We start from the raw sequence: 13,577 nt of genomic DNA, 5'->3' as shown, positions 1-13,577 counted from the left end.
GACTCGGTTCTCTAGCTACGAGTGGTCAGCATAGTTCCGTGCAAACCCCAACTACGAGTGGCCAGCATACGAGCTCGACACGACAGGGTAGCAGGCGTAGTAGCAGGGAGAGCAGTGGCAGATGCATGGCACAGTGCTTTGGGCCATGTGGCGGTGAGGAGGAGGATGATTCAGATGATTTAGACGTGCCTCTGGGTGATGGTACGATTTATTATAACATCACTCAGACAGGAGGCATCTTGATGGATGCGCGGGGGAAGGACATCATGGCCTTCATGCGCTCTGTAATTGCTAACAATTACAGAGATTGCTTTATCCACTATAAAGACCACCCAAAGAGGTTGGCTGATGAGACCCTCGCTACTATTCGCTCTAGGTATCCTAACCCCCCCAATCGCCAGTTCACAGATAAATGGGGGAATTCAAAGATTGTTACGATACTTAGCAATAAAAGATCTTCGCTTTTAAGAGGCAGGCACTAGTGGAGCTTGCCAGGCTTGAGGTAGGTCAACCACCAAGGGGCCTGCCCCACACTGCTCACAAGCGTGAGTGGAAGAAGGCAATGAAGTCAGCGAGGGAGGAGCCCAGTCTGCAGCACGTGGAGGCACGGAGGATCCAGATGGAGGAATATGGAAGCGTGCATTTTGGAGCAGGGGGTGTTGAATCATGGGAGGCCCAATTCGTAAGTATCGATCTCAAATTATATTGCTTATGTAGTTTATTAGGAGGTTGGTTGTTTCTTTGTACTAATCCCTCCACAAAGTGTGTCGCAGTCATGCAGCTTGAGATCATGGGCAGATACCCTACTCCAGTGGAGGCAGCCTACCACCACCACCATCGGAGAGGAGATACATGGAGGCACTTCTATGATGACGGCTTGATTACTGAGGAGCAGTATACCCGAGCTACTGGAGCGGCCCCCCAGGTATTTGAAAGTAATTAAATAATGCCAAAATTATAAGTAAAGATTTGATTTTTCATACATTGATATATGTTGTCCCTTGTTTATAGGCCCATGCACAAGACGACGAGGAAGACGAGGAAGGAGGCGCAGAAGGGAGCACAGAAGGGAGCGCAGAAGGGAGCGTGGAAGGCAGCGAGGATTAGTCGTAGAAGTAGTGCTAGCTACTCTTTTTTCTACTTAAAGCCACTGGCTTGGCTTCGTGCCTCTTGTATATAAACTCCTCTTATTTTTTGTACTTGAAGCCACATGACGTGGCTTAGCTTCCTTATTTTTTGTACTTGAAGCCACATGATGTGGCTTAGCTTCATGCTATATGTATATACAAGCACTTTTTGAGCTTTCAATTTTATTGCGTTTTGGAGTTGTAATATTTTATTTGGAATTGTAATTAAAATGCGGTTGGCTGTAAGAATTGAATTACAGAATGTGGATATGGGATTCTTGTAACTATATAGCATACACAACATACACAGTATTCTGTAAAATTTTTTTTAAAAAAAAGCGCGTCTATCAGTGCATTTAAAAATGCGTTTATATTCGCGTCTATCTGTTCGACTTGCGTCTATATGTGCGTCTATAAAAGCGTTTATAAGCGCGTCTATTTATGCATCTAACTGCGCGTCTATACGCGCGTAAGTCTGATATATAGATGCGCAATTAGATGCGGGTCTCCAGACGTGCAAATAGACGCACAAATAGACGCACCCATAAGTTTTTTATTTAGTTCATGAAACGCATCTGTGCGGGCGTCTATGGGTGCTTTGTCTTATTGTGGATGATATGGTGTGGGATTTATATGTCCATCAATTTGAAGGGAGGGATGATAGCATGGAGTAGAACGATCTTTTTACTAGAGCATCGACTCCACTGTTTGAGGGGTGCACATTCTCTATTCTACGTGCCTCCCTTGAGTTACTAAAATTGCAAACCATCAATGGATGGAGCAATGCAAGTTTGAATGCATTACTCAAGTAAGCTTTAAAGTCTATTTTGAAAACATGGTGAATTATGCTAGTGGGTCAATTACTCGAATGTTTTTCCTCATTTATGGTCTTCACGTGTAGGCTATTGTGTAAAATGCTTCCAAGGGAGAATAAATTACCTACCTCAAGAGATATGGCAACATGTGACCTCTCTTGGAGGATTAGATTACAAGCGCATCCATGCATGCATCAACGATTGCGTTCTGTTTCGTGGACCTCATAAGGATGCAAGAGAATGTCCTACTTGTGGAGAGGCAAGATATAGAGCAGATCTCAAAACTTTGGACGCACCTCGTAAGGTTCTGCGACATTTTCCCATAATCCCTCGCATCCAACATATGTTCAAGTGCAAATCCATTGCAGAGTTCATGTCATGGCATTCCTCCCATTGATCAACCGATGGCAAGTGGAGAACTCCCACAGACACTCCTATGTGGAAGCATATTGAAGACACATGGCCAAGCTTCAAGGAAGACCTAGGAGCTTGAGACTTGGATTGGGTATGGATGGTGTGAACCCATTTGGTCTCAAAAGCACCTCTTACAGTGTATTGCTAGTGATATTGGTGAATTATAATCTTCCACCCTTTATGGCGATTAAGAAAGGACATGTTATGTTATCCCTTATAATTCCAGGGAAACATAAAGTCAAAATTCTTGATGTTTATTTGGAGCCTTTTATTGACGAGCTAAAGATACTTTGGAGAGGTATGGAGGTGCATGATGTGAGCAAGCCTCCCTCGTCACGAGAATTCAACTGCAAAGCAGTCTTGATGTGGATATTGCATTACTTCCCAGGTTATGGCAAGTGTTCAGGTAAGCATTGCACTTCTAATTATGAGTAAGAAAAGGATGTGGCACCCTAAACCCACCTTCAACTCTTAATTGCATCTATTGTTCAGGTCTCACTACATCGGGTTACCATGCATGTCTATTTGTGGTCCTTCACTTGTTGCCTCACGGGCAGATGCATTGAATAAGGTCCTCTATGAGAATCACCATCGATTTCTCCCACCTGATCATCCTAGATATGTTGCCCCTTGGAATGAAGTCCTCCCACAATCACTCACTGCAGGAGATTGGATGAGAATTTGGGACCGTTCCATGACTCCTCCACCACTTGGCATGAGCCGGTAAGGGTTTGTAACTATTGTGTCCTATATTGGCTAGAAATAAAGATTGCCCACTAACACGAGCTTTTGTTTAGATACTCCATCTTTTATGGTTTACCATATTGGTCCCACCTCAAGATCAATCACCTGCTTGATCCCATGCATATCTTCAAGAATGTGGCATCTACCATTTGGGAACATTTGAATGGGACACGAGATTCCGCAGGCATAAGGGAGGATCTACGTACCATAGGGAGGATGCGTGAAGCTTGGCCACAAGAGAGACCAAATGGGCTTGTTTTTTCACCTCGTGCACCGTGGAGGTTATCAAAGCTAGAGATGGTGGTGGTGAAGCGAGCTATTACTACAATTCGTACTCCCACTAGATGCATGAGGTGTTTGAAGGGGGCATTTACAAAGAGCAAGAAAAGAGGTGGAGCAATTATATGGCACAAGATGCTCCAAGTAAGTATTTTATGTGCATAATATATTTTTCCTTTCAAATTTGTGAGCGAATTAGAAGCAACTAATCAACCATTCCTCATGCGTTCAGTTCATACTACCTATTAGCATTTCTCATAGTGCATCGAAGGACGTGAAGAATTGTAGTTACAAGATGGGTGAGCTTCTGAGGTACTTTACATGATACAAAATGTGATGCGTATCAATGCTCCATGCAAGGTGTTCATATTGCTAATATGGTGTCCTTTTTTATTTCTAGGTATGTGAGCTCAAAGGAAATAGATCCCACCATGCTTGAGAATGCTCGAGTTATGTCAGTGGAGGTGGTTTGTTTAGTGGAGGAGACATTTCCATGTTCTATTCTCATAAGCCAACTACATCTCATAGTGCATTTGGTGGATGAGATTGCTATATGCGGTACTATACATGCACGATGGTTGTTCTTCCTCGAGTACTTCATGAAGACCTTTAAGGGTTTCGTGAGACAAAATGCAAGACCCGAAGGTAGCATGGCTGAGGGTTGGTTGGTACAAGAGTCACTTGTATATATTTCTGAGTTTCTTGTTGATGTGGATAGCTCTCTCCCACGACTATAGAGAGATGATGAAGACCTAAGGATGACCTCTATTGTGCCTCAAGGGAAAGGACGCAACAAAATAATAGACATAGAGTTGCTTAATAATATCAACCTCTATTGTGTGCTTAATAGTGAGATACGAGGATGCAAAGGCAAGAAGATAAGAAGAAAGGGCCCTCTTTCGTACACACCATGGATCTTGTGTGCCATACCCTCAATATCTAAGAGCACTTCCAAAGGATATTCATGTGGATTGGCTACTTGACGAAATTTCGAAAGCAGAGAAAGACGAGGGGATGCATATTACAATGGAAGAATGGGAGTATGCTAGGGGATGCATGGGCAAGGTCAGTATATAGAATGTTATGCATAAGTTAGGAGCTTTCAATAATTTAGATTGCTTATTTAATTGATTTTGTCTTGGTGTAGTGCACTATGTTCAATGCTATATGGTGTGAGGGCAAGCATTTTCGAACACAACGGATTGATGATAAGAGAAACACACAAGATTGCGGCATCATGATCATTGCTAGCTTTGAGGGAGCCAATGGAGCCATGGATGATTATTGTGGCATAATTCAAGATATTATTAAGCTTGACTTTCAATGCTTCTTTGTGTATGCTTTGGATGTAAAGTGGTTTAAGGACGTGGTGGAAAGAGGCCCTAATGCAACAATCAAACACCATGCACATGGCTTTGTAACTATTGACTCCACAAAGTTTTGGTAAAGTAAGAAGGACACACTAGTACTACTGCAACAATGTGAACAGGTACTGTACACACATATAAAAATACTCACTTTTAAATATTTGATACCTTTGACGCAAGGAAAATAACATGATTATATTTGTGTTTGAATTAGGCTGTCTATCAACCAATGGTGGATAATAATAGATGGTGGCATGTCATACCTATTATGCCATGTTCTAAAGTGATGTATAGTACATTTACTAATATGGAGCATATGGAGGATGATCATGGCCATGGAGGTGATGATGACCATGATACGAGAGAGGAGGATGATCATGACATAGGAGATACAGATATTGAGGCCATTACCTGTGAGGATGAGCCTACCATTGGTGATGCTAATTTTGATGAGCACATGAGTAGCACAAGTAGTAGTGGGTTGAATGTATTCGTAGATCTAAACACTTGTTTGGATTTTGAAGTAGATAGTTTGGCAAGGGTTGATCTGATTGAGAATGAGATTGAACTGTAGCCCAGAATCGTAGCCCGTCATTGATATTGGTAAAACTATTTTACATATTGTCTCATTTCCTTACCTCACTTAATTTTTGTATACGTGGGATTGCAAAAGCGCATTGATGTTTTTGTTAAAATTATGTGCTTTGGTAATCATGGAAAATGTTTGGAAAGCAGTGATGTACATTTACTAGCCTACACCAAAACTCACTTTCTGTATTTTCTATTTTGCGTCTAAATATGCGTGTAATTCTTAGTGTAGACGCACTAATAGACGTGCTAATACACACGCAAGTAGATGCGCTGTTAGACGCAGTGTTAGACATGCCCATTTTTTCTCAATGTAGACGTGCTAATACTCGTGCTAATAGATGCGCTGTTAGATGCAATGTTAGACGTGCCCATTTTTTCTCAGTGTAGACCTGCTAATAGATGCATCAATACACGTGCAAATAGATGCACTGTTAGACATGCCGTTAGACACACCCGTAATTTCTCTATTCAAACAGTGCTTATAGACGTGCCCACTATTTTGTGCATCTATCAAGCATGTCTGTAGTTGCTCTGTGTTGTTGTGAAAGTGAACACCAAGTCATAAAAAATGACAACAAATTCATGCAAACGACAGCTCAACTCCATTTTTGAAAAAAAGCCCAAAAAATGTGCATTTTTTCTAAATTAGAGGGACAAAATATACACTTCATGTCAAACATTTACAAAAGTAGTACTTTTATGAAAAAAGAATGCATAAAATATTACTTATATTTTACTTCAAAACCCAAAAATGTTTATTATCAATTGAAAAAGTATTCTCATCTTTAATTTGTAAAACACGACAAATTACAAAGAAGATCAAATTCCTTCATTCAACTAAGAGAGTCGTTAGAGCTTTTGCTTTAAAATACAAATTGTTTTTTGTGCAAGTGCCCATATATTTTTAGTTCAAATCCATATACAAGGATTTTTACATCCTATAAATCAAGCATTCCACACATCAATGAATTCCTTTTTTTTTCCTTTTATCACGTTGTTTAAGCACCTCTAGATGATATGTTCCCTGAAGTCCATTGGTTGAAAGATTTTTTTATGAAATGACTTCCACATAAATAACAACATTGCCCTCATGGATATGTATACATTTCTAGAATACTTGTTGTACATAGCATGCTATCCACAAATTGATAATTCGTAAAATGATGTTACATTAAGATCTAGTACAATTTGATGAAACACTTTTAGTGCATTGTCTAACAAAACAACTTTTCTTTTTAATACATAGTTGATCAAATGGTTGAATTTTAATATATTTTGACATTAATATGGGTAGGTATATATGGATTCCATGACCATAGAAGAGGTTTATTCAAAGAAAGCATGTCTCTAGATTTAGATAGAAGCCCAACAACTCAAATGATCAAATTGTAAATGATCTTGATTAGTACAATTTATTATTTACTGTGTTTCGGTCTATTGGTTCGATCGAGAGCTCTAGCCTTTTCAAAAATATATCTTTTAGTTTAAAAAGGCTAGATTTGGAAGCATGAGTATGCTAGCAATTGTATTTTTGAAAAATTCATGAAGTTTTGGATTTTGGAATCCACTATGTTGAGAAGCGTGAGCATAATGATTTTTTTGTCTGAAAAAAAGAAAAGTTTTGTGAATAGAACAAAAATTTCATATGAAAAAAAATGAATTTCTATTTATGAATGAACAAAAACATTGTTCAAAAAACTTCGTCATGTAAAACTTTCATCGTTGGAAAATTTTTGTCTGCGGAAATTTTGTTTTCCATCGATGAAAATTGCAATCCATCGATGGAAATTTTTTTGGTCGATGAATTTTGGGATTCTAGAATCTATCGGGATTCTAGAATCCCAAATTTCTTTTCGTCGACGGATTGAAATTTCCCTTGACGAAAAAAAAATCCATCGATAAAAATTTTTCGTCGATGAAAGCTTTGTTTGATGCAATGTTTTTCCTTCTACTAGAATAACATTTGCATTCATTCATGTTAGAAAATTTCCTTTTTTTGGATGAAAAGTTTGTTTCATTGACATAATTTTTTTTCGTTAAAACTTATCACAACAAAGTGGATTCTAGAATCTAGATTTACATCATTTTTAATAAGGACAACTGTTTTTATCTTCATGATTCATATTTAGATCAAAATAAAGTAAACCAATAAATTGTACTACTCACAATCGTCTAAAATTTGATCGTTCAAATATTTGATTTTCTTTCTAAATATATCGAAATATTTTCTTTCAACAAGCCTCTTCTTTATCTATGGATGACATATACCTACTTATCTTAACACCATATATATTCTCTAACTCAATGACAAGGATGAACTTCAATGATTGGGATGAAGTTTTCATAGAAGAAAAAGAACATTTTTGTAATTCTAAGTAAATATTGTACTATACTTTATGTAGACATGCATGAATTATTAGTAGTCCCAAAGAATATTAGATCATATCATTGATCTTGTTTTTTTCAATTTGTCATTTGATGTGAAAAGTAGAAACATTTTCATCTTTAAATTATCAATTTGTACATGTTTTAAAAGAAGTTTGAAACTATGCTTATTTTGTAAAAGTTATGAATTTAATAGTTGTCATTAATGTCTCCAAAATATTGTAAAATTGATCTTTATTTAAGACTAGTGAAAAATCATAATAGCCTGTTGCAAACAACAACTCATGACTCATTGTCGTTTTTCATGACTCGCTGTTAGTGATGATGTCCATTCTAAGGTTGGATACAAACATCCTCATGTCTTCATACTTCAATGACACCCATGAATCTAAGAAGCTAATGTTCATTCATTAGTTTATGCACTATCGTCATAGTAAAGTTACTTCTATCAGTATAAAGCCGAGTGTGCATGCTTGATTCTCTCCTTTTGACAATACTTATCAATAACAAAAAGACCATAATAGATGTTTGTACTTGGTTGCCATCTATAAATTTCAATGTCATGCAAGTTGTATTTATGGCATATTTCTAGAAGCAAGTAACTTCACATACTCTTTTTTTATGATGTATTGACAATGCTACAAAATAGTAATTATTCTTCATGGACGGTGCAGCTCACATTGGAGTTTGTTATGTCTGGACTTGGAAGCCAGTGAATGTTCCTTTCCTAATTCAATGACAATATATCTATCATGGCACAATGAGACAATAAGTATACAATGAATGTTAAGTACCCAATGTGTTGCCCTTGCTATAGAATATCCAAGTTATGTTGTCTTATATATCATCATGATTGGCAGGTTGGCAAAAAGGTTGATATATGCAATGAATGTTAAGTACCCTATGTGTTTCCCTTGCTATAGAATATCCAATTTATGTTCTCTTATCTATTATCATGATTGGTAGGCTGGCAAAAAGGTTGATATATGCCATTGAAACAGTCACACACTGGCAAAGGGGTGACCTAGTCGACACAATGGAGTACTTGCAATGCCAAGTAGTATGGCAAAAAGTGGGTGGAGAGTGTGGTGTATTTCCATAATACTCTTCAACAACCTTTGTCTATGAACTCATACCCACCATTGACAGAATATACAGAGATAGATCTACAAGCATGTATGACAGTGAGTGTTCAAGACCTGAGCGGCTATCGTTAGGGAGCACCCAATAATTCGAGAGGAAGATATTCTGTTCAAATGTACTTGAAAATTGGGAGGATGATATTATGACTATACCTAGAATCAAGTGGAGGATATTGACTTTTTAACTTAGAGGAGAGGGTTTTTGTATCTCCAATGCAAGCGGAGGCGATCCTATCGGGACTTGGAGTTAAAGAAGAGAAGATGCAAGAATGCAAAAATGGAAATGCGAAAATGCAAAAAATGCAAATGCAAAAGTGTGGAAACAGAAATGCGAAAATGGAGATGCAAAAATTCAAAAATGCAAATGCAAAAATATACCAAGAGAATCACAGGCTCGACAAGAAGCACCAACTAAATCAGAGCCTCCACACGTACCTACTCCTTATGCTATAGGGATCTCCACCTCTCTTTCGTCTTGTTTAGTCTTGTTTTCTTTTCTTCTTCATTTTCTTTTCCTTATTCTTCTCCTTGTGGCAACTCAGTATCATGTTGTGTCGGATTGTAATGTTGTTCATGGATGGTGGCGAGCCATCCAACAATGGCTCACATTCACTATGGAAGAATGTTTTGCTAGGAGCTAAAGGGCCTCTTAATGAAATACAGTATTGGCTTTGGAGTTTGATCTGCGCTGCTATAGTACGATCCATATGGAAATGCCATTATTTTTCAATACACTAATGCACTCAGTTCAAGTTTCCAAAATACACTAATGCACAAGGTTTGGGATGTCATAGTGTTTTGTTGTCGATTCAAGGATATGTTGATAGCAATTTGAGTACTAATTTAGGATAAACCTTAGGTCGAGTTCACACCACCGGGCTGCCATCATCTAAAAAGATACGTGAAGAGGCATCATTTGGCCTGGGCCAATCGAATAAAAGATCTTTCCACATTGCATCATATGAAAGCTTGACTATTCCATGGGCCGCTAAAAAGAGCTTGTACGAGACACGTTGGTTGGTGATGGAACCTGCAAAGTCTAACGTAAGCTCTCTCCTTCAACCATTGGACCAGTCATATCTTTTTGACATTTAACCACACACCTGATGGCCACTTGCTTTTCTGGTGTGAAACAAGCCTTAGTAGATGCTTCTACGAATCTATGGCTTTTGTCCTTTTTGAAACTATTTTCTTTGTAGACACTTCCACGGAGTCGGGAGCTGGCTTGTGTGAAACAAGCCTCAGTAGAAGCTTCCAGGGATCTATGGATTTTGTCCTTTCTGAAACTTATTTTGATCATTTTTGAAATTGTTTTCTTTGTAGAAGCTTCCATGGAGCACAGGGCTTTCGTCCTTCTTTTCTTTTCATTTTACTTTTAATTTGATTTTGCTTTAAATAAAAATAAAAAACAAGTGAGTACAAGTACTCGTGAGCACTACTTTAGGTTCCAGCAAACACAAATGATTGTCAAGATGAATGTATGGTTAATTAGCAACACCCAACCATTGGAAAGTTGGAATCCTATAATGCAACAGCTTGCAAATGCAAAGAGATTTCCAAACTCTATGTGTGTGTGTGCGCGCGCGCGAGATGAGAGAGAGAGAGAACCAACATAGAAGGGGGTCATTGGGCAAGAAATTGTCTGGGAGACTTTTTAATTGTGTGGGAGACGTTTTTAACAAAAATGTTAGTGTAACAAAACTATCATTTGGTATCCCCTTCCTAGTAAAGGCTTGGTGTTAAGTTTTAACGCTCCTCTCTGCCAACAAATTGTGCCTTGAGTCTCATCCGTCGAAGCCGTCCCCATGGAGAAAGCCTTGACGATTCTCGTTCTTGCATCCTTCGCCTGCTGTGTGGCCGTCTCTCCCGCTCTAGCAGACTGCGACGAGGGCACAAGCGGTCCTAACCCTGACGATTGCGCGAACGCCCTTGGCCAGTTCCCCGGCGGTAACGTCCTGTTACAAGATGGGCAAGTGCTTGAGCGAACTGTCGGGTCTTGCCGTTTGGCGGCCGTCAACAAGAGTGGTTTCACTGTAGGATACGGCGACGCAGTTATTCAAATCACGCTGATGAGTGTGGTACTCCGGTGCGTTGCAGCTTTGCAATCTCCTGGGATCGTGTATGATACTGGTTACGGACGGAATGTCCTGTTCTCCGCAACTAATGCATGACAAGCTGCTTCCGCAAGTCACCGACTCCCGAGGCTGTTGTTTAGATCAGCAACGAACTCCAGAGGCTACTCCAGATAATAAACTGTTCCGTTAATGCTATTCCTTGGGAGGAGTTTTAATGTAAACCATAAGCTCAAAAAACGCGTACATGTGTTCTTAGCTCTATATACTGAAGCTATGTGCAGCTCGCAGCGCTTTTGTTTGAATTTTCATATATATCGAAGTACACTTATCTTGTCTGCTCCACTTCCAAGTTTCATACCCCTTTCTTCCGTTTAGGCGTTTTCCTTCTTTTTTTTTCTTTTTTTTTAATTTTGGGGAAAAAAGCGGGGTTAGACCCAACAAAACCCCAGATTACAAAATTGGGAGTCAACCCTAGGCCTACGCTATTTTAGCAAGGAACATCTTAGAGGCTAACACAACTTCGCTACATCCCATAGGGCATCCGCCACCACAACGTACTTTTCCAAAACTGATGCGGCATCATTAGGACTAATCTAAATTGACCGAGCATCACTCCCTAGCATCACTCCCTCTCCATATCCGACCATCACTTTATTCCCAAAAGCAAATTCAAGGTTTCTTTGGTACCAGATAGAAAGCAAGGCCGCTACTCGAATGATGGGCCAGCATGCCACTAGGGTCAAAGGGCATCTGTTGGCATCTCCTAATAATCCCATTCTCCAATTTGTTTTAAATACTCCCTTATGTAAATTAACTTTTGTTAAATTTAGATATTAAAAACATCCTTCTATTGAACTCACGTGATAGGGTTACATATAATGAGTGACCCCCCCGAGTAATCCCCATTTCCTATTAAGGTCATCAAACACGGGGGGGGGGGGGGGAGGATCAACCTGTAAATTCCTTTTGCAAATATCTTTTTTAATCGAGTCTTTCCTAGCAGCCATTGTGAGCTCTTATGACTAGGCTGATTGATGCAATTTGTAGGCCAATCCTTTGGCAGCCCTCGTAGAATCCTATGAAGAAAGACAACTTCTTGGACTGACAGGGAGTAATCACAGCTAATATCCCCAATGGGTTTCCAATCTCCCTTCAAGGGACACCAAATTTGGGACCAATATTTCAGCCCTTTCTTGCATATAGATCTCGCCTTTGCCACGTCCTTCCTAGCAATAGATTGGCCCTCCAATTCGATTCCATTTCTCCACCAGATTGACTCGCTAAGGCTGGCATCCCCCTTGAGTCGAGGATTACCAAAAAGCGAGCGGAGAAAAGCGAGCGGCCCCAAATAAGCGAGCAAGATTAAGTAGGTTTCAAGCGAGTGAGAACCTCATCCAGCATCTTATTCCTCTCAACATCATTGGAACAATTGATGTGATCATAAGCAAATTAAACATATTCCAACAATGAAGGCATGCCTAAAACTCACAATTAACTTCTCTTTCATCCTCATACTATCACATTTGAGTCATTGTGGAGAGGTAGAGACACAACAATACATTAAATTTGGGATAAAAAAAGCAAACACTACTCAAATTGAACATCCACGCATCTAGATAATGACAGATCACAAGGTAGAATATATGACTGAAAATATATAAACATGATCATGTGCTACATATACATATCATGTCTTTTATGCTTGCAGAAGATCGTCCATACATTCGATCCAAAAACATGGACACAAAACCAACTATGTCAAAAGAAAAAAAACACATTTTCATCATAAGGATTAATTTTGCTTAGTGAAAATACCTATGTAATCGGGACAATACCATGCTTTGAAAAACTTAGGGAGCCAAAAAAGGATTTTAGCCCTCCATACTTAGATATTATGACCGATATCTGAACAATAGTTCTATCGAAACTAGAAATGAATGCATCTAAACCACTATGTTGATTGCTCATCCAATATCCTGTAGACTATTATGTTAGACTCAATACGTGACCACAAACTCAAGCATAAGAGGAGCATGATTCACGTGAAATAATTGGCAAAGACACTCTGTAACTAGTATCCTGTTGCATCTAACGGAAAATATGCACCATGCATTAACAAACTGAATCTATTTCCACACCTATAAGCAAACTCGTATCTTGTAGTATGAAAAAGTTTAAGGAAAACATTGCACTTAATGCATCAATTAAGCCAGTGACCACTCATCAGGCACAATCAAACAATTATCAAGGAAAGTCTAGTCAAGCAAGTTGAAGCAAAAAACCAAATATCTATTCGGATCTATGCCGTGGTGTATCCGCCAACCATGAGTAGCAAAAGAACCTATGAAAAAAGCAAAATAGGGATTATGCCACTCTACCATGATCACTTCCATGCTACAAATAAGGGAATACATAGTCGTTTTAGGGTACTTTTAGGGTTCATTCCCAACCACTAAAAAGAGAGCCAATGCTATCTATTTGTATTCATAAAATCTTTATGAACATTATCATGTTCAATATAAGGATAGGAGCCAACTCAATGGGTAGTCTTAAACAAATATAAATACTATTCGAATTTTAACCTTATGCAAAAGCTTTTCTTAAAACACAAAGTAAAACTTGATTATACATATAGATG

Source organism: Dipteris shenzhenensis, chromosome 19, assembly GCF_047967505.1.
Source record: "Dipteris shenzhenensis isolate YYH24624 ecotype China chromosome 19, Dip_SZ_1.0, whole genome shotgun sequence".
Classification (NCBI taxonomy): domain Eukaryota; kingdom Viridiplantae; phylum Streptophyta; class Polypodiopsida; order Gleicheniales; family Dipteridaceae; genus Dipteris; species Dipteris shenzhenensis.
This window is presented reverse-complemented; position numbering follows the sequence as displayed.